This window comes from Rattus norvegicus, chromosome 11 (assembly GCF_036323735.1).
Source record: "Rattus norvegicus strain BN/NHsdMcwi chromosome 11, GRCr8, whole genome shotgun sequence".
In the NCBI taxonomy this organism is placed as follows: Eukaryota; Metazoa; Chordata; class Mammalia; order Rodentia; family Muridae; genus Rattus; species Rattus norvegicus.
In genome coordinates this window covers 29,982,362-30,004,958 of record NC_086029.1, presented here as the reverse complement: position 1 = coordinate 30,004,958, position 22,597 = coordinate 29,982,362, and positions in this window count along the sequence as shown.

Sequence of the window (22,597 nt, the reverse complement as noted above, 5' to 3'; positions counted from 1 at the left end):
TATAGGGTTGCAATACCCCTCCACTCCTCCAGTCCTTTGTCCAGTTCCCTGACTTGAGTCCCCAAGCTCAGTCTGATGGTTGAATGCCAACATCCACATCTGCATTGGTCAGGTGCTGGCAGAACCTCCCAAAGAACAGCCACACCAGGTTCTTGTCAGCAAGCGCCTCTTGGCAACAGCAACAGTGTTGACGTTTGGTGTCTGCAGACAGGATGAATCCCTAGGTGGGGCAGTCTCTGGATGGCCCTTTCTTTAGTCTCTGCTCCATTTTTTGTCCCTGTCTTTCCTTTGGACAGAAACACTTCTGGGTTTAAAAACTTTGAAATGGGTGGGTGGCCCTATCCCTCCGCTCGGGATTATGCTTATCTACTTCAGCTAAAGTCATCCCATATGTAGCAATGGGGGATAAAATTTTTTTTGTTCCATCCATTTTCAGTTAATGATTTCATTTTTTCTTTACAGCTCTCTAGTATTTTGTAGCATATGCATTATTTTTTCATTATCCATTCATTTGCTGAATTTGGAAACTTGTAGCCCCAAATGAAATATTAAATTATTCCTGGTGAGATTTTCAAACTTATGCCTATCAAGTTCAACATCCTCATTTTTACCTGTTTAATATAAACTTCCTTTGACCTTAGCTTGGTGTAACATGCCATGGACAAGAAGGTCATTATCATGAATAAAATTGAAGTTGAGTGTATGTTTTAGTATTCTGTCAGACACGCTAGTTGATAATTCAACACCATTGGAGTGAGCACCGGAACCCCAATGGAGGAGTTAGAGAAAGGACTGAAGGAGCTGAAGGGGTTTGCAACCCCATAGGAAGAACAACACTAACCAACCAGACCCCCCAGAGTTTCCAGGGACTAAGCCACAAACCAAAGCGTACACATGGGGGAACCCATGGCTCCAGTCCCATATGTAGCAGAGGATGGCCTTGTCTGGCATCAGTAGGAGGGGAGGGCCTTGGTCCTGTGAGGACTCGATGCTCTTGTGTAGGGGATGCCAGGGCAGGGAGATGGGAGTGGGTGGGTTGGAGGCGGAGCACCCTCATATAAGTAGAGGGAGGGGGAGGGATAGGGGGCTTTTGGAAGGGAAACCAGGAAAGGGGATAACATTTGAAATGTAAATACATAAAATATCCAAGAAAACAAAAAGAAAAGAAAAAAAATACAAGTGTGGATTACCTGTACAAATGAACATTACCTGCGCAATGAACTCAAGTGTTTTTGAGGGCATAGAGGTTGTTTAACTAACATACAATGCCAGAACAAAATACAAATGACTATACAAATAACTGGAGAAAAGTAGATTGTAATAGTCACAAACAATCTTTTTTATACCTGATACCATGGTTTTCTTCACATTTTATATTATACAACATAAGTTTAATGTATACAGCTGTCTTAACTAGAAGTTGATACTCAGGGCCCCCATGAAAGTATCTAGGATCTGATATTCTATCCTAATTACAAATTAACAATGACTTTTCTCTGCTCTAGTAGAAATTATGAGATGCTTGGGTCAAGGAGAGAAGGAAGTTGCTATGGAAAGAGCATGGGCTTGAGTGGCAGGTGGTATGTTTAATAAGATCTCAATTGCTCAATTTTTACCAATAAAGACTTGAGAGCCTTGTGCTGAGGTAAAAGCCTGCTAGCTCAGAGAGGCAGAGAAAGCACTGACCTTTCTCCACAGATGTCCCAAATGGAAGTTCTGCTTCTCCAGGACACTTCAAAAGCCCTTCAAACTGAATGTCCCTCCCTTCTCCTTCCTGTGTGTCTTGCCATTCACCTTCCTGACTTCTTCTTACTCTATGTTTTTTCTATGTTCACTCCCTGTCAACTGGTTCCTTGCTCTGTCTCTTGACCAAGGGTTGACTTTATTTAATCCTGTTTATAATAATCAGAAAGTTCTTGGATTAAAGGAGTAGGCTAGTGCTGGATCACACCACAACAGGAAACAGGTTTTTCCAGTAAATAATACAATCTCAGGCTCACAGTATGATCAAATATCCTGAAAAGAGGGTGAGGGTGGGGGAAGGGGGAGGCTACTCCAATGTTCTTCTAGCCCAACTTCCTAGAGTTTCAGGTTATGGAGGCAAAATGTCAGCTTCTCATTGCGTCTCTGGAACTGCTGAGAAAGAATACAGACACTCGGATCTCCATCTTTTATGGAAAGGATTTGTAAAAAGCTTGGTTAACCTCTTTAGAACGGGAATGCTAACATTTGTAGGGATATTTGTTTCTGAAGACGGGATACTTTTGTTTTCATTACTGTAGAATATAGACAACTCCATTATCCAAGCATTCTTGAGAACACAGTACAAAACTAATCAGCTGCTAAGATATCTGAAGGCAGCAAAAATGAGATAGCCATGAAGAAATATCTCCTCTAAATCAAAATGGGGATTGCTGGATGTTGAAAGGTAAGAACCCACAGAAAAGAGAAGAATTAAAATCATTCATTGAAAAGGAAGTTGTGTTTTCCTCTGGGGAAAAGCTACAGATATGATAAATTGTACAAAAGCAGATTGCTACTATCTACCCTATCATAGTTTAAAAATTATGTTTCTTTGGATGATAGATGTACTTCAGAGATACATATATATGGAATATGCTCTTTTTTATTGATTTAACTGATTTAACATGAAGCTATATTTCTTTGCTGTTCTGTAAGGGTTAAACACAAGAGTAATTTCATGACGTTTGAAGTTGTGGTGAAGAAGCAGAGAGCTGGAGAGGTCCTATTGCAGGTTTTCCACGGTTTTATGGACTTGGTAAATCATTGTGTTAGTTAGGGCTGTTATTGCTGTGAAGGGACACTATGACCACAGACACTTTCATAAATGAAGCTGGCTTGTTCGCAGGTTCAGAGGTTTCATTCATTGTCAACATGGCAGGAAGCATGGTGGCATCCAGGCAGACATGGCGCAGGAGAGGGAGCTCAGAGGTGTACACCTGGATAAAGGCAGTCAGCAGGACAAGTGAGTGACAGAGGGTCTGTCTTGAGGATGGGAAACCTTAAAGCCCATGCCCACAGTGACACACTTCCTCCAACAAGGCCACATCTACTCCAAGACCACATCTCCTTACTGTACCACTCCCTATGAGCCTACGGGAGCTGTTTTCGTCACTCATTGTATAAGTGTGTATTGTCAGCTAGGCTAGCAGGTTTTCAGATTATACTGAATAATCAATCTACGTCAATCCATGGCTTTGAGTTCTGGAACCAAGAATACCGTTTCTGTGCCAAAGGTTCTCAGGTTCATCTATAGTTCATTTACTCCAGGTTAAAAGATCTGAGCTTCACGTATGAGTTCTAGTGTATTCTCATGAGTCTCCGTTTACTCTGTGGAGCCCTGGATTATCCTTGTTCTGTTCATCCTGTGGAGTGCACATGTTCTTTTTCCTCAGAGCTTGTTCTGATACTAAACAGTGACTCCAAGCACAGTTCTTTCTCCAGCCTGGTTCTCTTCATCAACTCCCATAGCTGTGAGTCTCCAGCACTCTGATCCTTTGATCCTTTACACTGGTTTTCTTCTCTCATCACTCATCGGTTAATGCAGCTGCCATGTTCATTATAACAAAGACTTCCAATGTAATCTTTAAGGTAACGCTTAATCCTTGCCATTACTTTAGTCCTCTGTATCATTTGTAGCCTATTCTTAAATATTTGTAACTGTCATCATATTTTTAATTTATGAATGAAAGGCATTAAGAATATTCTGAAACAATATTTCTTTTAAGTGAACTAGCTTAGCAGGTAAAGGGATTTACTGCAGAGCCAAATGACCTATGTTTGACCACCATGATCTATATGCTGGCTCCAGCAAGCTGTCTTCTGACATCTATACACAGACCATGGTATACATGTACACTGACTGCATGAACTTATGAACACAATCACTATTTTTAACCAATAAAAATTATTTGTCCCTCTGAAATCAGAACAAAGAGAAACATGAAGTTAGTTTTCTTTCATCAATGCAGCCATTCACTAACAACGAGTACCAATGTGAACATACAATTTCTTGTAGTAGATTTACCTATATTGGAACACTAAAAGGACCCAAGTGGGTAGAATTTATAATACTAGAATAAGGAAGACTAGAACAGGAAAGAAATAACAGAGTGGAGCATCAAGAAACTGTAAAAGAAACTATGGTTCTTTAAATGTAGAGTTAAATTCTTTTACTTGCCTTTTATAGGAAACAATTTTTTCCCCTGATATATCTTTATTTACAATATGTATCTATGGATCCCTTGGTAGTGCTTTGGAATCTTAGGTTCTTCAAAACAGTTGCCACATTAGCAATTTCATTTTTTCTAGGCTTTTCTATAAAATGGCAGCCTTCTGATAGTTATCTGATAATGCCAGCATCCACAGCAGCAATAGTTTCTATTCAGATCAACCAATTGCGTCTTTTTGCTCTAAAATTATTCTGTTTCAATTCAAACACACACACACACACACACACACAGAGAGAGAGAGAGAGAGAGAGAGAGAGAGACAGAGAGAGAGAGACAGAGAGAGAGACAGAGAGAGAGACAGAGAGACAGAGAGAGAGAAAGAGAGAGAGAAAGAGAGAGAGAGAGACAGAGAGAGAGAGAGAGAGAGAGAGAGAGAGAGAGAGAGAGAGAGAGAGAGAGAGAGAAAGCAGAAACATGTTTCATTCCAGGAAATTAGAGTTCAGAACAATATTACTAACTAAGGTATTAATTCTCTTTTTTTTGTTCTATTAACTTTATTAAAAAATTAGGTTATGGTTAACATATTTCTGTGCCTCTAGAGTTATATTTTAGTTTGTGGGGTTCTTTCAGACATATAGTTTATCTGTCCCATAAAAGATGCCAATTTGTGTCAGTCAGGAAGAAGAACTTTGTCTCTTAACTCACAAAGCTTTTGGTTAGAGTTAGGTCAAGTGAATCAATAAAGCACAAAAGCCAGACACATTTACTTCTATAATCTACTCGTCATTAATATATTAAAGAAAAACAAACATCCACTGTTGATTTAAAAATAGGTATAGCAAGAAGTGGATGAATAAAGAGAATAAGAAAGAAACAGAGTACATAGCCACCAGCAGAAAGACTACTAAATGTCTTTATTTATTCATATATGTAAAATGTTTCATTCATCCTAAGCACCATCATGGGCTGAGGCTACTAATCAAAATAAAATTCATGCAAATGTATGTACATGATTTGCAGATGAGCCATGGCCTCCAGGTTTCTGGAAAGCTGCCAGTATTGTCCTTCATACAGCAAACTTTGTGCTTTTTAAGCACTGAAATTGACTTTTCTTTGTTTTCAACGCAGAGGTCACAAATGTTGGAGGGCAGAAAGGGAAATAGGGAATCTCCTCACCCAGCCATGGCTGTCCCAAGAGGTGGATACTCAAGTTTTCTGTATTACAAGACAGCATTGCCCTCTGGATTGCCGAAAATTTGACTTAAAAAAGGGTCAATTCAGCACACAATTGGCTTGAAAGAATATGACAATAATTTATGAGCAGATTTTAGCATTGTGTCCATTGAGAGAATCCAGTTTCTAGAATCTCTAATCACAGAAACAATTCTATTATTTAAGATGTGCCTTATGAAATGTCCTATGGGGTGCAAGCTAGAACCAGTTATCTTTCTTTTGTTCTAATAAGAAACAGATATTACCACATAAGAGTGCAACTTGCCTGAAACCATGGTGCTGCGAGAAAGCCACATCTGCCACGTTGAATGGCCACATGAAAGAGTGCCAAGTACCCAGACATTTGAAGAAAGCCTTATTTGTCTTTGTAGCCCCAGGTCAGGCAGACCAGCTTCCAAGCTCCAAACTCCATGACCACATGTAGAGCACAGAGGCACCCAGCTAATCACAACAAAGCCCAGGCAACTGAGAAACCATACACCTTGGTTGTTTGAGCCAGGCATGTGAGGAAGTTATTCTGTTATACAGCACTAGATAAGGGAAACAGAAAACAGGACAAAGGACGAAAGTCCTAGACACATTGTCATATAGAAATCATAGGTTGAATACCATAGTGGGGACAAAACAGAAGTAGACTGCTCAGAGGTATGGACTCAACCATGAGCACAAGGTGTTTTTTTTTTTGTTGTTGTTGTTGTTGTTTTGTTTTGTTTTTTTGTTTTTTTTCTATTTAATCTTGCAAACTTAACGAACTTATTTATTAGTTCTAATTTACTGATGGTAGAGTTTTGTGATTTACTATAGGATATCATGGTATCATGGCTCTGTAAAAAAATGACTAGTTGGTTCCTTTTTCAATTTGGATACTAATTACTCCCCTCTCTTTCCTGATTTCGCTTGCTACGACTGTCTGCATTACAGTGGATAAAGTGCTGAAAGGGGGAGTCCTGGTCAGTCATAGATCTGTCAGCTGTCAGCTGTCCCTCACTTGCCACAACAGTAGTGTTTAAATGATTATGTGTGGACTTTATTATGTGAGACGTATTCTCTCCTTCCCTAACTTATCCAGCATTTGTTATTTTACAGGGAAACTGCACTTCCTGCACGAGACATAAAATACCTTTTGTATTTTTGTTGTCAGTGTGTATCTTCTATATTTATTTTTTAAATATAAACATGTCTCGCTGGACTTTCGTCTTAGACTTTCTACCATATCCTCTCATTTTGTTTTTGTTGTTTTGTTGTTTTGTTTTGAATTATTTTTTGGTGTATTCAGTATAGTTTTGTTTGTTTCAAGAAGTGAGAACTCTCTCTTATTTTTATATGTTGACTCTTTAATACTATTAGTAAATGATTCACAAACAGTAGGATGACAGGTGAGAGAATTATGATGAGTCAGCGAAACTATTATTTAATTATGGAGACTAATTTATCATCTTTAATAGAAGTCTTAAGTACTCTAAAATTAATTTTGAATGATCAGTCATCCACTCTTTCTGATACCATAGCTTTATTCATTTAATGATCTAGATCTAAGCTTATGCAAACTTATATAAACCTATAATTAGATGAGAAATGAGAGCCTTTGAGTTCAGCTTCAGAATATTAACTTATCAGCATAAGATGATGCATACGACTTGCTGAATTTTCCACTTTAATTAGAGAGATTACTTATTCATTAACTTAATTTAATACAAGCCCAGGGTCTTAAAGCTAATGATTCTTGAGACAGCATTTAAACTGGTCAAACAGCACAACAGAGTCCAAATGAATACCAAGCGTTCTTAGATATATAAACTTTTATAATTTTATTAAGATAAAGTCAACAGAATGCATGAGTTTACAAGATTAGTAGCGTTGACTCGAGTTCAGGAGTTATTTTAAAACATCAGTACTTATAATTTAATATAGTCAGAGACTTATGTTTAGAATTTCATAATCTTAAAAATTCCTTGAAATAATTATAAATGATCTTTATCATAAGCATAGTATAACAATTTAATAAACTATAAGTAGATTAGCAATAGTAAAGTTGTAATTACCCTTACCTAAAATGTGCCTGTTGTGTTACATTAGACTGCAAAAATTTCTCGAAACTTTTCTGCCTCTTAATTCACTTTTGAGCTCCACACATAATGAGGCAGAATTATTTTTTATACCTCTTGAGACTGAAATGGAACATATAATTTGCTTTGGGCCAAAGGACAGATTAAAAGTAAGAGCCAAAGAGACCATACCAGCACTAAAATAAATGACAACACTAAAAATATAAAAAGAAGTATTGCAAGGTGATTTTCTTGCTGATTTGAGAAACATATAACCCTTGGGTTAAAGTGAGGCTGCAGGATGAAGAGACAGAAAGCCATGCTATTAGTGCCACTAACAGCAAGTTTGCTGTCTGATGTATAGAGGAAAACATTTGAAAGCATTTAACTATCATATGCAAATAAAGAGTCAAACACGAGTATAAAAATAATAAATATGCACTGCTTACATCAAAATAGTTTAATGTAAAAATATAAAATATGAAACTAGTACCAGTACTGGAATATTGTCATATCAAACATGAAGGGTATAGTAAAACATTAAAGTAACATTAGCTTTGAATCAAGAGAGCAGCAGGTAGGGGTTGAAAACAAAAGAAAAGATTTTTTCAATTTTATTTTTCTTGGATATTTTATGTATTTACATTTCAAATGTTATCCTCTTTCCTTCCTCTCCTGTACCCTTCCCCTCCTCCTGCTTCCCATTCCCATCCACCCACTTCTACCTGAACACCTTGGCATTTGCCTATATTGGGCAATGAGCCTTCACAGGACCAAGGGCTTTTCCTCCTATTGATGCTGGATCATGCCATCCTCTGCTACATATGTGGCTGGAGTCATGCCCCCCCCCCAATGTGTACACAGTACTTGGTGGTTTAGTCCCTGGGAGCTCTGGTGGGGTCTGGTTGGTTGATATTGTTCTTCCTATGGGGTTGCAAACCCCTTCAGTTCCTTCAGTCCTTTCTCAAATTCCTCCATTGGAGTCCCCTTGTTCATTCCAATGGTTAGCTGCAAGCATACTGATCTGTATCAGTAGGGCTCTGGCAGGGCCTCTCAGGAGACACTCATATCTGGCTCCTGTCAGCAGGCACTTCTTGGTATCAGCAATAGTGACTGGGTTTGGTGACAGCGTATGGCTTGGATTCCCAGGTGGAGCAGTCTCTGGATGACATTTTCTTCAGTCCCTGCTCCACACTTCGTCCCTGTAGTTTCTCCTGTATTTTGTTTTCCCTCCTAAGAAGAACTGAAGCATCCACATTTTGGTCTTCCTTCCTCTTGAGCTTCATATGTTCTGTGCATTTTCTCTTAGTTATTCCAAGCTTTTGGGCTAATATCCACTTATCAGTGAGTGCATAGCATGTGTGTTCTTTTGTGACTGGGTTACCTCACTCAGGATGATATTTTCTAGTTTCATCCATTTGCCTAAGAATTTCATGTAGTCATTTTTTTAATAGCTGAGTACTACTCCATTGTGTAAATGTATCACATTTTTTGCATCCATTCCTCTGATGAAGGGCATCTGGGTTCTTTCCAGCTTCTGGCTATTATAGATAAGGCTGCTATGAACATAGTGGAGCATGTGTCCTTGTAATGTGTTGGAGCATCTTTTGGGTATGTGTCAGGGAGTGATATAGCTGGTCCTCAGGTAGTACTATGTCCAATTTTCTGAAGAACCACCAGACTGATTACCAGGTTGATTTCCAGCTTGCAATCCAACATTGGAGAAGTGTTACTCTTTCACCACATCCTCACCAGCATCTGCTGTCTCCTGAGTTTTTGATCTTAGCCATTCTGACTGGTGTGAGGTGGAATCTCAGGGTTGTTTTGATTTGCACTTCTCTGATGACTAAGGATATTGAACATTTCTTTAGGTGCTTCTCAGTCATTCTGTATTCCTCAGTTGAGAATTCTTTATCTAACTCTGTACCCCATTTTTAGTAGGATTATTTAATTTTCTGAGTCTAACTTCTTGAGTTCTTTGTATATATTAGATATTGGCCCTCTATCAAATGTAGGATTGGAAAAGACCTTTTCCCAATCTGTTTGTTGCCGTTTTGTCCTAATGACAGTGTCCTTTGCTTTACAGAAGCTTTGCAATTTTATGAGGTCCCACTTGTTTATTCCTGTTCTTAGAACCTAAGCCATTGGTGTTCTGTTCAGGAAATTTCCCCTGTGTCCATGTGTTCAAGGCTCTTCTATACTTTTCCTTTTATTAGTTTGAGTGTATCTAGTTTGATGTAGAGGTCCACTTGGGCTTAAGCTTTGTACAGGATGGGTCAATATGCATTCTTCTACATGCTGACCTCCAACTGAACCAGGACCATTTGTTGAAAATGCTATCTTTTTTCCATTGGATAGTTTTACCTCCTTTGTCAAAAATCAAGTGACCATAGGTATGTGGGTTCATTTCTGGGTCTTCATTTCTATTCCATTGATCTACCTGTCTGTCTCTGTACCAATACCATACAGTTTTTATCACTATTGCTCTGTAATACTGCTTGAGTTCAGGCATGGTGATTCCCCCAGAAGTTCTTTTATTTTTGAGAATAGTTTTTGCTCTCCTATTTTTTTTTGCTTGTTTTTTGGTATTTTTTGCTTTTCCAAATGAATTTGCAAATTCACCTTCTAATTCTATGGAAAATTTGAGTTGGAATTTTAATGGGAATTGCATTGAATTTGTAGATTGCTTTTGGCATTATGGCAAATTTTACTATAATAATCTTGCCAATCCATGAGCATGGCTTCTGAGATCTTCTTTGATTTCTTCAGAGACTTGACGTTCTTGTCATACAGATCTTTTACTTGTGTGATTAGAATCTCGCCAAGTTATTTTATATTATTTGTGGCTATTGTGAAGGGTGTCTTGTCCCTAATTTCTTTCTGAAGTTGTTTCGAAAAGTTGGGCCATAGTGGAATTTATGACAAAACCTGAAATTTGAAAAGTTAAAAAATTGTATCTATTTGTGGAACCTAAAAGTTTGTCTTATGTAATGCTGAAGGTACCAATGAACTCAATCACCTTTTTATACCACATATGTTAAGGTCTGGAAAAAGGAGTATAAATTTAAAAATTATGAATTATTTTATTTTACCATAGATTTAACAATAGAAATTAGTCATCAATTTCTGGGTTAAAAATTTTATCTCCTAAGGTGCAACATTTCACAAAGAAATAAATAGCCTTAAAGTAAATTTACAACTGAAATATTGAGTTATATAGTCGTTTATAAAAAAGCACTGAGGATTCTAAGCAAGACAATGGTATCTTTGGTAACATATATACATTCAGATAATCTTAAGATAGCCTGCTGTGTCCAAAGTACGGATGTGCCAAATTTGGAAATATATGGATGTGAGTTTTAGTGGAGAATTTTAGGAAGAGCTGTCAATAAAATTTGTAAGCAAGGAGTGATGGTTTTAAGAATATTACACTAGTAAAAACACCAAAGATTTGTTCTAAAAATTGCTGCCATTTTTGTAAAGGGAAAGTCCTCTCAGAGTTCCCCATGGGGATCATCCCTGTGGGACTTCAAATTCAGGAATTTGCCAAAGCATGTCTCTTCTATGGGTGGAAATGAGGAACAGTCAGTCAGAGGTCAGAGCGGAGGATTCGTTCATGTGGGGCTTGGTGAATCAGGCTCTCTATGTTGCGCATTCCTTTCCATTCCGATGAGAAGCTTCGATTGCATTCATCTTTATCTTCCTTTGGCCATCTGTCTGAGGTCATACGGCAGGTTGTTCCTTGTTCAGGAATTCTTTGCAGTTGCCAACTTTCATGGCCCTCTTCAAGGCCGAACCTGGTCATTTATTTCTTCAGTTCTATGCCCGTTTTTCCGTTGGCAAGAGGTGCCTGGTTTAAGTAGACCTCACTCAGGCCTGCCAGAGGCTCAGCAGGTTCTGACACTTGCTGCCAAGCCTGATGACCCGAGTTTGATCCTCAGGACCCACATGGCAGAAGTGAGAACTAATTCTCCAGCACTGTCTTCCGACACCAGGAACACAGCAGTGTGCTGTGCTCCCCCACATAAATAAATGTAATAAAAAATTACAAAGACGAGTATTCATTAGTTGACTTGATCCTCTAAAACATGTGGAATGACCTCACAGAGCTAAAATCCATTTATACTCAGCTGCATATTCACGTGAAGAATGCGGCACTTTAAACTTCATTTTTATATAATTGAGAATATCATATCATTATACCATTTCCCACTTCCCTTTCCCCTCTCCAAATCTTCCATATACTCCATTTTGCTCTATCAAATTAATTGTTTCTTTTTCCTAACACACACACACACATACATACACATATGTGTGTGTGTGTGTGTGTGTGTGTGTGTGTGTATGTATATGTATATTATATATTCCTATTCATGGCTTGGTAGTAGTCAATAGCTCTCTAACTTGACTTATGACCCATATTACAAGAAGGAAATTATACCTAATACCACAACACTTTTAATAATAGTTAAGTTATGGAATTAACCGGGGTGTTTACCAATACAGCAACGAGTAAAAGAAAACATGGGTAACATTCACAGCAGAACTTTATTTAGTCACAAAAGAGAACAAAAGTTGTCGTTTTATAGATGTATATAAAACAATGCTTATTTTATACATTTCATTTCATTTAAACTTCATATTACTCAGATGATACCATTATGATAAGATTTACTGATTTTTGTGTTTATGAAAATTTTGCCTGCATGCTGGTGTGTGTACGTACCACTTGCAGGACTGGTGACTCTGGAGGCCTAAAACCAGCATTGTATCCTCAGGAGCTGGAGCTGTACATGGCTGCGAGCTGCCGCATGAGTGCTAGGAATCAGACCTGGGTCCTCAGGTGGCATGAGCAGCAAATACTTGTAAGCACCGGGATGTTTCTCCAGCCCCAGCCTCAATATTAGGTTGAAAATAATCTCTGACCCAGAATTGTTTTTGTCTAAAAGAATTGCAGGGACAAAAATGGAAAAAGACTGAGGGAAAGGCAGTCCAGTGACAGGCCCAACTGGGGATCCATCTCAAGGGGAGGCTCCAAGGCCTGACACTATTACCGAGGCTATGGTCTGCTCACAGACAGGATCCTAGCATGGCTGTCCTCTGAGAGGCCCATCAAACAGCTGACTGAGACTGAAGCAGATACATATACCCAACCAATCTGCCAAGAGGTTGAAGTTCAGGACCCCAGTGGTTGAATTAGGGAAAGGCTAGAAGAAGCTGACGAGGAGTGTGACCCCATAGGAAGATCAGCAGTCTCAACCAACCCGGACGACCGGGATCTCTCAGACACTGAACCACCAACCAGGCAGCATACACCATCTGATATGAGGTCTCTAATACATATACAGCAGAGGACTGCCTGGTCTGGCCTTAGTGAGAGAAGATGCACCTAACCCTGGAGAGACTTGAGGCCCTAAGGAGTAGGGAGGTCTAGCTGAGCAGGGTACATTCTCTTGGACACCGGGAGAAGGAAGAATGGGATGAGGGAACTGTAGTAGAATGGACCAGGAGGGTAATAATGAATAGACTATGAAAATGATTAAATATAAATAGCTTTTAAAAGATAGAAGAAAGATTCCGTAAGTTCACTGATATCACACAAAGACTGAATATGAGAGTTGAGTTTGCTTGGAAGCAGCTCTGGTTTCAGAAGCAGATTTCCTCAGCATCCAGAACACGAAGTGAAATGGAGTACAAGTCACTCAAGTCCTGGAGCTACCTCAGCAGCTAAAGGAGGTAGAGCTTGGCTGTTTGTCTTTATTTCTCCAGCAAAATAATATATCCTTGGGCCCAAATATATTCTCACCTGGTAATGATAAACTCACATTCAATATCATATAATCTACTTAATTGCACTGTTTTTCTTGTATTTTACGTTCTCATGTGTCCAAACATATTAGTGGATATTGATTCAGAGATGAAGGGATGAAAGTCCTACTAGCAGAGGTATGGAGACTGAAGTGCCCACCTCCTACAGCGAGGCAGAACTTCCAGTGGGAGGATGGGGGGCACTAACCCTCCCACAAACTCTTTAAACCCCAAATTTGTCCTGCCTACAAGATATGCCCAACCATTGACTGGCCCAACTTGAGATCCATCTCATAGGAGAGAGTGGACCCTTGACATTATTAATGATAGTCTGACATGCTTGCTGATAGGAATCTAGCATAACTGTCTCCCGAGAGGCTTCATCTAACAGCTGATGGAAACAAATGCAGGCACCCAGAGGCAAGCATCAAGTGGAGCTCAGAGAGTATTGTGGATGAGTGGGGGCTAGAACTGAGGGAGCCTGAGGGGTAAAGGACACCACAAGAAGACGGACAGAGTCAATTAACCTAGGTCCATGGGGACTCACAGTGACTAACTAAGCTACCAATGAAAGAGCATGCAGAGGCTGGACCCAGCCCCCTCCCCCACATTTATAGCAGATGTGTGGCTTGGTTTTCATGTGGGCCTCCTAACAATTGGAGTGGAGGTTTGTGTGTGTGTGTGTGTGTGTGTGTGTGTGTGTGTGTGGTGTGGTATGTCTGACTCTATGCTTGTCATTGGATCCCCCTTCCCCTACCTGGACTGCCTGTCTGAGCCTCACTGGGAGAGGAGGTGCTTAGTCTTCTATTACTAGATGTCCCAGGGTTGGATGGTACCCAAGAGGAGCCTTCCCTTGGGGAGAAGGGGAAGGGGTAATAAGGGGAGAAGTTTGTACGGGCAGGACCGGAAGGAGGAGGGGTTTAATTGGGATGACATGTGAGTAAAAACAAATTATGGGAAAAAGAGATGAGATAAATTTTCAGGAAAATGAATGTATAGCAGTGACTTCAGAGATAATATTTGTACACAATTTTCCTTTCTTACTCTCATTCTCTTGTGACTTTACAGTACAGTTTTCCAGAACCAACATTGTATATGACTGGGCAACAGGGTAAGGGTAAAGTCAGGAAATGATCAGAAAATAAAAATGAACAACACGAAGGTGTACAAAATATAAACGGAAATCTTCTCAAAGTCTTCCTTTGTTTTCATAAAATTTGACTGTGCATGTTAACATACAAAATATTTATTATTTATTTTCATAAATGTTTCTTTACTTTTACTTCTAATATGTTAAATATCGGTAGGTCGAATCCCCGTAATTTTTAAAAAATAAGAGTGGTATGTTAACTCCTAGGTTAGAAAGTTTGTCTTAAAATATTTTTTGACTGCTCATATTAGAAAAATAATATTAATTTAACAATTATTACACTTTAGTGCCACAAATTTGACATATTCTAAGATGTTTTATTCATTTTTTATGTTTGTGACCAAGAAATGCCCTCTTAACTTTATCCCCCAAACTTGCATTTCTTTGTTTGACCATGCTTGCACGCTGTACATAAGCATCGCCCTTTTTATTGTCTTGTGCATATAAAGACAGGCTTGTAATCTGTGATAATTAACCATCTTTATTACTAATTTAAGTTGTAGTTCCCAAAGTTAAGGAAGCATATTGTTTCAGGAGAATTTCTTGCTTTGTTTTGATATTTTGGCACATTTAAAATATATGTTAATATCGCCTTGAGAATCATTATTGGGTTTCTCTATATAGCACTGAGAGGGGAAACAATTAAAATGGCTCTTCAGTATCAATAATTTATGAGGGAAAAGTATATTTCTATTAGATTACATCTTAAAAATCCAAGGGAGACGGGAGGGAGCCCATTGATTCTTTTCCGTAGCCTCGTCTTAGGGATTCATGCTGTTCTTGAAGTGCATCTTCCCATAGTTCCAGTATCTTCTTTAGCAATTTAAATATAGGAATGAGATCCGCCACAAAGTCACTTATCAGACACACTCTGCATCTTTCTGATTAAGCGCCACAGCACCTTGCTTGATTTCCTCCACAGAGAAAGATCCAACAGGCCGGCTCGCTCTCAGATGCTCCAGCCCCTCCGACGGTTCAGACATTTCATCCCTTCAGCTTGGCTTCTCAACTCTCCCACCCGCTTGAACCCTGGGGTTTCCTAAATGATTTCCAGGCCTGCTGCCATATCCGATTTTTAATAGGAGCCTCTAGAGCGAACTATAATTTGAAAGTACGTAATCAAGGACACTGTGGGATTCTCAGCTTTAGGCAATATGCTCTTTCGAGTAGAAGAAAGCTCTGGCAAACAGCGTACCAGCCTCCTTGCACCAGTTGTGCCCAGGGCTTTCTCTAAAATTCCAGTGAAGTCACTCTAGCCTCCATTGTCTGTCTGCTTGACTGGTGGAATCTACAGTCATCCTGCCTGCTGGACTCCTTAACGGTGATCACGTGAGGATTAGTGGATGAGGGCTGGAGAGACAGCTCCCCTTTGGGGAAAGGCACGCTCAAAGAAAGGTTTTACAGAAAAGCTGTGCCGATGGTTTCCAAGAACGCAGAGCCTCTCCACCCCCACCCCGGTCTCATGTTGTATGCATGTTTTCTGAGAATTAGGTCATTATTGCCTTTTCTCTTTGAAACAAAAACATTTTTTTTAAAGAAAAGTCTTCGTTTGAAATTGAACAAAGGAAGCCAGCTTTTGCTTCTTTCATGTACAATGCAATTTATTTTTTTATTTTTAGCATAAGCATATTGCCTTATAGCACGAGCTGGCAGCTTTATCCTCAAAACACTCCCATCTGCTGACTGGACCTCAATTGAACATGCTCAATTGCACAGTGTTTAATTACCCAGCGAGGCTAGTGGCAGGGCTATATTATAATTTACAAGTGTCTCCATACATGTACATAGAAGCATGTTTTGGCCTCCTTTTTTTTTTTTTTTTTTTTTGAGTTGTTTTACTGCAAGTTAGAAATCACGATTCTAAAGAACTGGAAGAGCTTGAAGGGGCTCGAGACCCCTTATGTACAACAATGCCAAGCAACCAGAGCTTCCAGGGACTAAGCCACTACCTAAAGACTATACATGGACTGACCCTGGACTCTGACCTCATAGGTAGCAATGAATATCCTAGTAAGAGCACCAGTGGAAGGGGAAGCCCTGGGTCCTGCTAAGACTGAACCCCCAGTGAACTAGACTGTTGGGGGGAGGGCGGCAATGGGGGGAGGGTTGGGAAGGGAACACCCATAAGGAAGGGGAGGGGGGAGGGGGATGTTTGCCCGGAAACCGGGAAAGGGAATAACACTTGAAATGTATATAAGAAATACTCAAGTTAATAAAAAAAAAGAAATCACGATTCTATGTATGTATTTTAGCAGTAACAACCCGTCACAGTATCTGTTTAAAACCATGCCCAGAGGCATAGACTGAGGGGACGCCTGTTCTGGCTTCACCTCCCTGCACTTCAAAAGAATGTGCACGTTTGTGATGCGGGAATAGGGGAGTTGAGGAAAAGGATAGGAAGAAAAATCCCTGTGGATATGACTCCCCCCCCCCTTTTTTTGGTTTTTCTTCAACATTTAAATATCCACATCCGGGGCTTTCACTGGGTTCTTCAGTTTAAAGTGTTGGTTTTGATTGTGCTTTACTATGGGCTCGTTTAGGAGTAATCACCAAACACTGGTGACACTTTCATCCTTCGGCCGTTCTCTCTCAACCAAAAGGAAAATTTGCTCTGAACACCTCATTAAGGCCCAAGAAAGCTTTTGAAGTCACTTTGTAATGAAAAATAGGATTTAGTTTGATTTGAAAATACTTTCCAAACAAATCATCAAATTACCCTCCGTGGTGCTCCGAGATGAGGAAGTCCGCTGCCCGTGTGGTGTTCTCAAGAGAGATTCCAATGTCTGCCTCTTAGTTGGGGGAGTTAATTGTTTCAACAGTACTCATAATCTCACGAGCTTCATTGATACAGTAAAACCTCACAAATAAAATCGGTACAGAAGAGTTCTGTTCTCCTGAAACACTGAGGACTAGCAGTACAGACTGACCCTTTTCAGATCTATAGCAATTCCTTACCCTGTAGGGCCTCGCCCATGACTGCTAAAAGAGATGTAGCTTATTTGTTTCTGGAATGAATTTTTCTGGGAAGAAATGCTGCTTTTGTCCCCTTTCTTCATTTAAAGATTGAAGGGTAAGAAAATGATACTTGCTTTTGGCTTGAGATGTGTGTTATATTTCAATATTAAATAAAAGTCCACAACATGGTTCTAGCACGTTAACATAAGGTATGATGTTCATGAAGAAAAAGTTTTGCAATCCATATTATGATTTTAACACTTCTTCCCATTGTAAAATGTTGTTTAAAGAACCAAAGAATTATAATGAAAATTTCCCTCTGGGGAAAAAAAAGTATATAAGTATGCACTCAAAATACAGAAGGGATCTTAGACAGAAAAATAGGCCATTCACATTGAAGTAGCTGGACAGCTCATACCTGTTCATAGTCTATTAAATGAATTAAGTTTCTTCCTATGGCAAACCTTTTAGGGTTTTTGCTACATTTACTACATCGAAAGTCAAAACAAGAAGAACACTCATGTAAATTCATGTCTTAAAAGAAAGAAGAGATAATATTTATATAAATGAATCACACATAAATTATGTCTCTAAGTGAAATGACTAAATGAATACTAACACAGAGTTTAGACAATTTACATTTTTTAAAAATTTATTTTGTCCACTGGGCATCATGAATTTAGGATATGACAAACTATAAAATTAATTTCTTTGTTTCAATGATTAAGCCTTCACTGATTCATCTCATGTAAAAGTTTCCCAAATTGTAGAATCTACTATTTGTCTCAAGATGGAAAGGAGTTGTAAAGGGAGAGAAGCAGTCTAGTGGAAATAAGTTAGTTGTATTGAAAAATTTAAAGCAAGAGCAAAATATGATTTATCTCAAAGAAAATGAAAGCTATGAATAACCCCAAGGAGGAGGGAGGGAGGGACAGGGGAGCAAAAGGGGATGGGGTGGGAGGAGAGGGGAATATGATCTGGTATTGGGTGGGAGAAAAGGACTGAAGTTCTGAGGGCCAGCAGAAAGAATGGAAACAGGCGATGTTGGAAGGAAAAGAGGTTGGGAGGACCTTCTAGAATGTACCAGAGACCTGGGAAGTGAGAGACTTTCAGGAATCAAAGGGCGGGACCCTAGATGAAAAGTCGTACAGTAGGGAAAGGAAACTTATGAATCCTCCTTCAACAGAAGGACAGGGCATCAAGTGAAGGATGGGGTTTCTATCTCACATTCAAAGCTCTGACCCATAATTCTTCCTGTCTGAAAGAAATGCAGGGATGGAAATGGAGAAGACCCCAAGGAAAAACAGGACTAGCAACAGGTCCAAAGGGAGATCCAGTTTAAGGGGAGGCCCCAAGACTTGACACCATTACTGAGGCTATGAAGCATTAACAAAAAGGGACCTATCATGACTGCTCTCCAAAAGACCCAACAAGCAGCTGAAAGAGTCAGATATGTGGACTCAATCAAAGAACAGAAGCTGCTGACCCCTGTGGTTGAATTAGGGAAAACCTGGAGGAAGATGAGGAGGAGGGCAACCCTGCAGGAGGACCAGCAGTCTTAATTAACCTTGACCCCTGACTTCTCCCAGACACAGGATCACCAACCAGGCAGCATACACCAGCTGAGGTGAGGCCCCTAACACATATACAGCAGAGGACTTCCAGGTCTGGGTTCAGTAGAGAAGATACACCTAACCCTCAAGAGACTGGAGGTCCCAGGAAGTTTAGAAGTGTGGTGGGGTGGGTGGGGTGGGTGGGGTGGGGACATCCTTGTAGAGACATGGGGGTGAGGGGCTGGGAGGAGGTATGGGATGTAGAATTGTGTGTGGGGTGGACTGGGGGAGGAGTAAATTCTGGAGTGTAATAACTAAACAAACAAACAAATAAATAAAAATTTAAAAACTGAAAAGGAACATAAGCCATATTCTGTTAGAGTGTATGCTAATCCATAGGAAATGTACAGGCAGCATTAGAAGTTAGGGGCTGGAAGACCACCACGTAACCCTGTACTAGATGACCAAAAAATGACTTGTAATTTTGGAGTAGTATTATTTTAAAATTTCAAATGTAAAATTATCTACCTACATTGTTTTTTTTTCATTGTGAAGTAAACAATGCCATGTGGTTAAGTGAGTTTCACATTTTCCTCACAGAAGATAGTCTTAATGGAATCCTTACCCCTGATGAAGCTGATGCTTGCTATGGGGAAGGAAAGGCAGTGTCTTTTGAGTCCTGTAAATGAAATCCAAGATATCTCAGAAAGAAAGATAAAGGCTTCCACACACAATTTGCAGCACAAGCATATATCCTGAGATCGTTCTCTGAAACACCTTGCCATGAAGAGCTCGTCTCAGAATATGTATAGAGAGTGTCAACTTAGTAATCATAACTTGGTAAAGATCAGGCAGCCAAGGTGTATGTCATGTATCAAGCAAGAGACAAAATGAAAGGAAGGACCTGTGCACAATGATCTACATAAGCAATGCTGTATTAGTTATTTTGTATTATTTATTTGAAATCTTGTGTTTCGATTGTATTCACCCTTTATTTCCTAACTCTTCCCAAATCTATCTTTCCTTCTTCTTCCACTCCAACTCTATTTCTTCTCCCCCCTCCCCCAATCAAGATCAGTTGTTTTGCTCAAATGTTCTTCAATGTGTGGCCTTCCTCTGGAGCAGGGTTGACTTATCAGGGGCTATATCTCAGATAAGACTTATTACATGAACTCTGTCCAGTCTCTGTGTTCATCATCATCCACTGCAAGTAGAAGCTTCTCTGGTAGAAGTTGAGAGAAGACTTAATCTATATGTGTAAATGATAACTCATTAAGAGTTGGTTTAATACTATGTTCACTTGGCAGAATAATAGCAGTAGGCTGAGTCTTAACGGTTTATGATCTATCTAGCCGTAAGTGCTAGACTGATAATGGTGCTAGGCATGAATTGGCCTTAAATCCAGTAACAAAGTTGTTTGTTACTCCCTCATATTTGTATCATGATTGTACCAGTAAACATGTCTTTTCTGGCTTGTCACTATTGTAGCTCACTACTAAGTAAGATTGATACATGCTATGTTTCTCCTCTGGTAGTATGCATGGTACCTTCTGGCATTATGAAAGTTAGCCAAGTAAAATCAGTTGTTTCTCCATGTTTAATATTCAAGGATGTGATTTCTTCAGGACTAGGGACTCATGTTAACGTTTTAGAGGAGGGTAACTCTATTGGCAATACTTTGAAATGTTTGAGGGTTTTTGGAAACTTGCTGGCCAACAACTCCAAAAGCAGCAACCCATTCCTGGAAGTGGGCTTTCTTACTTGGTAGTCTCTGGTGTCTAGTAAGGGGCATAGTTGCCTATTATAAGTTAACTTCATTTTCACTTGCTTTATGAATGTGTGTAGATATGTTTTAGGAAACTTCATATGGAAAGCTTTTGAAAAGTCAAGAAGGAGACCTGGAGGGATAAATTGCAATAGTTCTAATAGAGTTTACTAGAAGGTTTTGGTGGCTATATGGAGAGCCTGATGATCCTGTTGCTTCAGAATTAGGGCAATTGGAATCTTCTTTCCCTCCACAAGTTTCTGCAGGATGAGCCTGCCTTCCTCCTGTATAGCTCATTTACATTCCTAGTACAGTGTGGAGTCTTCCCACAGGATCCCATTGCACCAAATTCTACCTGATCTACACCATTGGCTATCTTATGTCTTTACGTTTCTCGCTCTTTCCTTCATCCATTTCATGTTCCTTCTAAGGAGTATACCAATGAAAGCCTCATGTGTACAGGATTTCCTATTGCAGTAATTTGTTTCCCTAATGTAAGAGTTTTTCAGCATCTTGTCTATTATATCTCTATTACCCAATTTTAGAGTTGGAAACGACAGCATATCATGTTATTTTTATACATAAAATACAGTGTAATAATTTGCCAATTTTTAATTAAAAATTGAAAAATAGGAATAGTGGAATTTCACTATATAAAATGTGGGATGGTTGGATCAGGTAATTAATATATTTATGATCTGAAACAGTCACAAATTAATTCCTCCTGACCAAAAACTTCTACTCTCTCAGCTACGTTTTTCCCTTTCCACTCTATGTTGTCTTATTAACCATTCCTTTTTTGACTCTTTCCAGGTAAATTGCTAGATATTCTGGGCTCTGATTTCATGATATTATTGAACTTATTGTTTTATTATGTTTTAATAGGGAAATTATTAACCTTGAGCATTTTAGAACTATGAGAGTTGCATTATACTGGTGAGCTAAAATGTCTCCTTCTATCTTATAACATGTGCTCATGTCTCAAATGTGTTGAATTTGGGACTATATAGGATTTTATATTTTTTCCTGGGTAAAATTTTAAGCATTGATTCTGTGACAATGTATATGTGAAGGTATAATAATTATGGGTTGAAAAATAAAACATTTAGGACAGTTCCATCAAATCTAGAATTTTTCCATCAATCAGGTCCCTCTCAAGTATTGTTTGGTACCTTGGTCAATGTTACATTTTGTTTATTTGATTGATTTTGCGTTTAACTGGAGTAAGTAGTCATGTTTCATGCTCTATGAGTCCTTTTTACAACAGATCTTTATTCTATGCACAGAATGGTAGCATACCAAATAACTTATTTTGAATTAGTTAACTTACAAATGCCATGCAATTGTTATTTATGAAATGTATGAAAATAAATCATGGATTTCTGTGATAGAAAAATCAATATTAAGGGACTATATTCCTGTGATATGCTTTCTTTTTTGGTGCTCTTTGGACTATGCCAGTTATGACCCATTGCAGATTATTAATATTTATATTTTCTTTTCCAAAAACCATCATTTCTACAACAGTGAAACCATTGTATTATTTTCTCACTTCTTTTTCACCTACAGGAAAATTGCTTTAAAGTCTGTTTTGTTATTTCTATCTATCAGGAAAGGCTAGTTGACTGACATGTTGATGTATGTACATGGTGTAATACTTTGTCGATGTCTCTGTGTCCAGACCAGAACCTTAACAGAGTTATACTTTCACATGTGTTCAGTCTCAAAAAGGGAGAGGTAAACAAAAAAGAGGCACCATAGAAAACCTCTCAGGTGACAGCTTTACAGGCACATATGTATCAGACAGTGTGTTAGTGTCACAGGGGTTAAGGGATAGAAAAAATATCCAAGTCACCTCATCAATTCTGAACTACACAGAGAGTTAACATAGAATT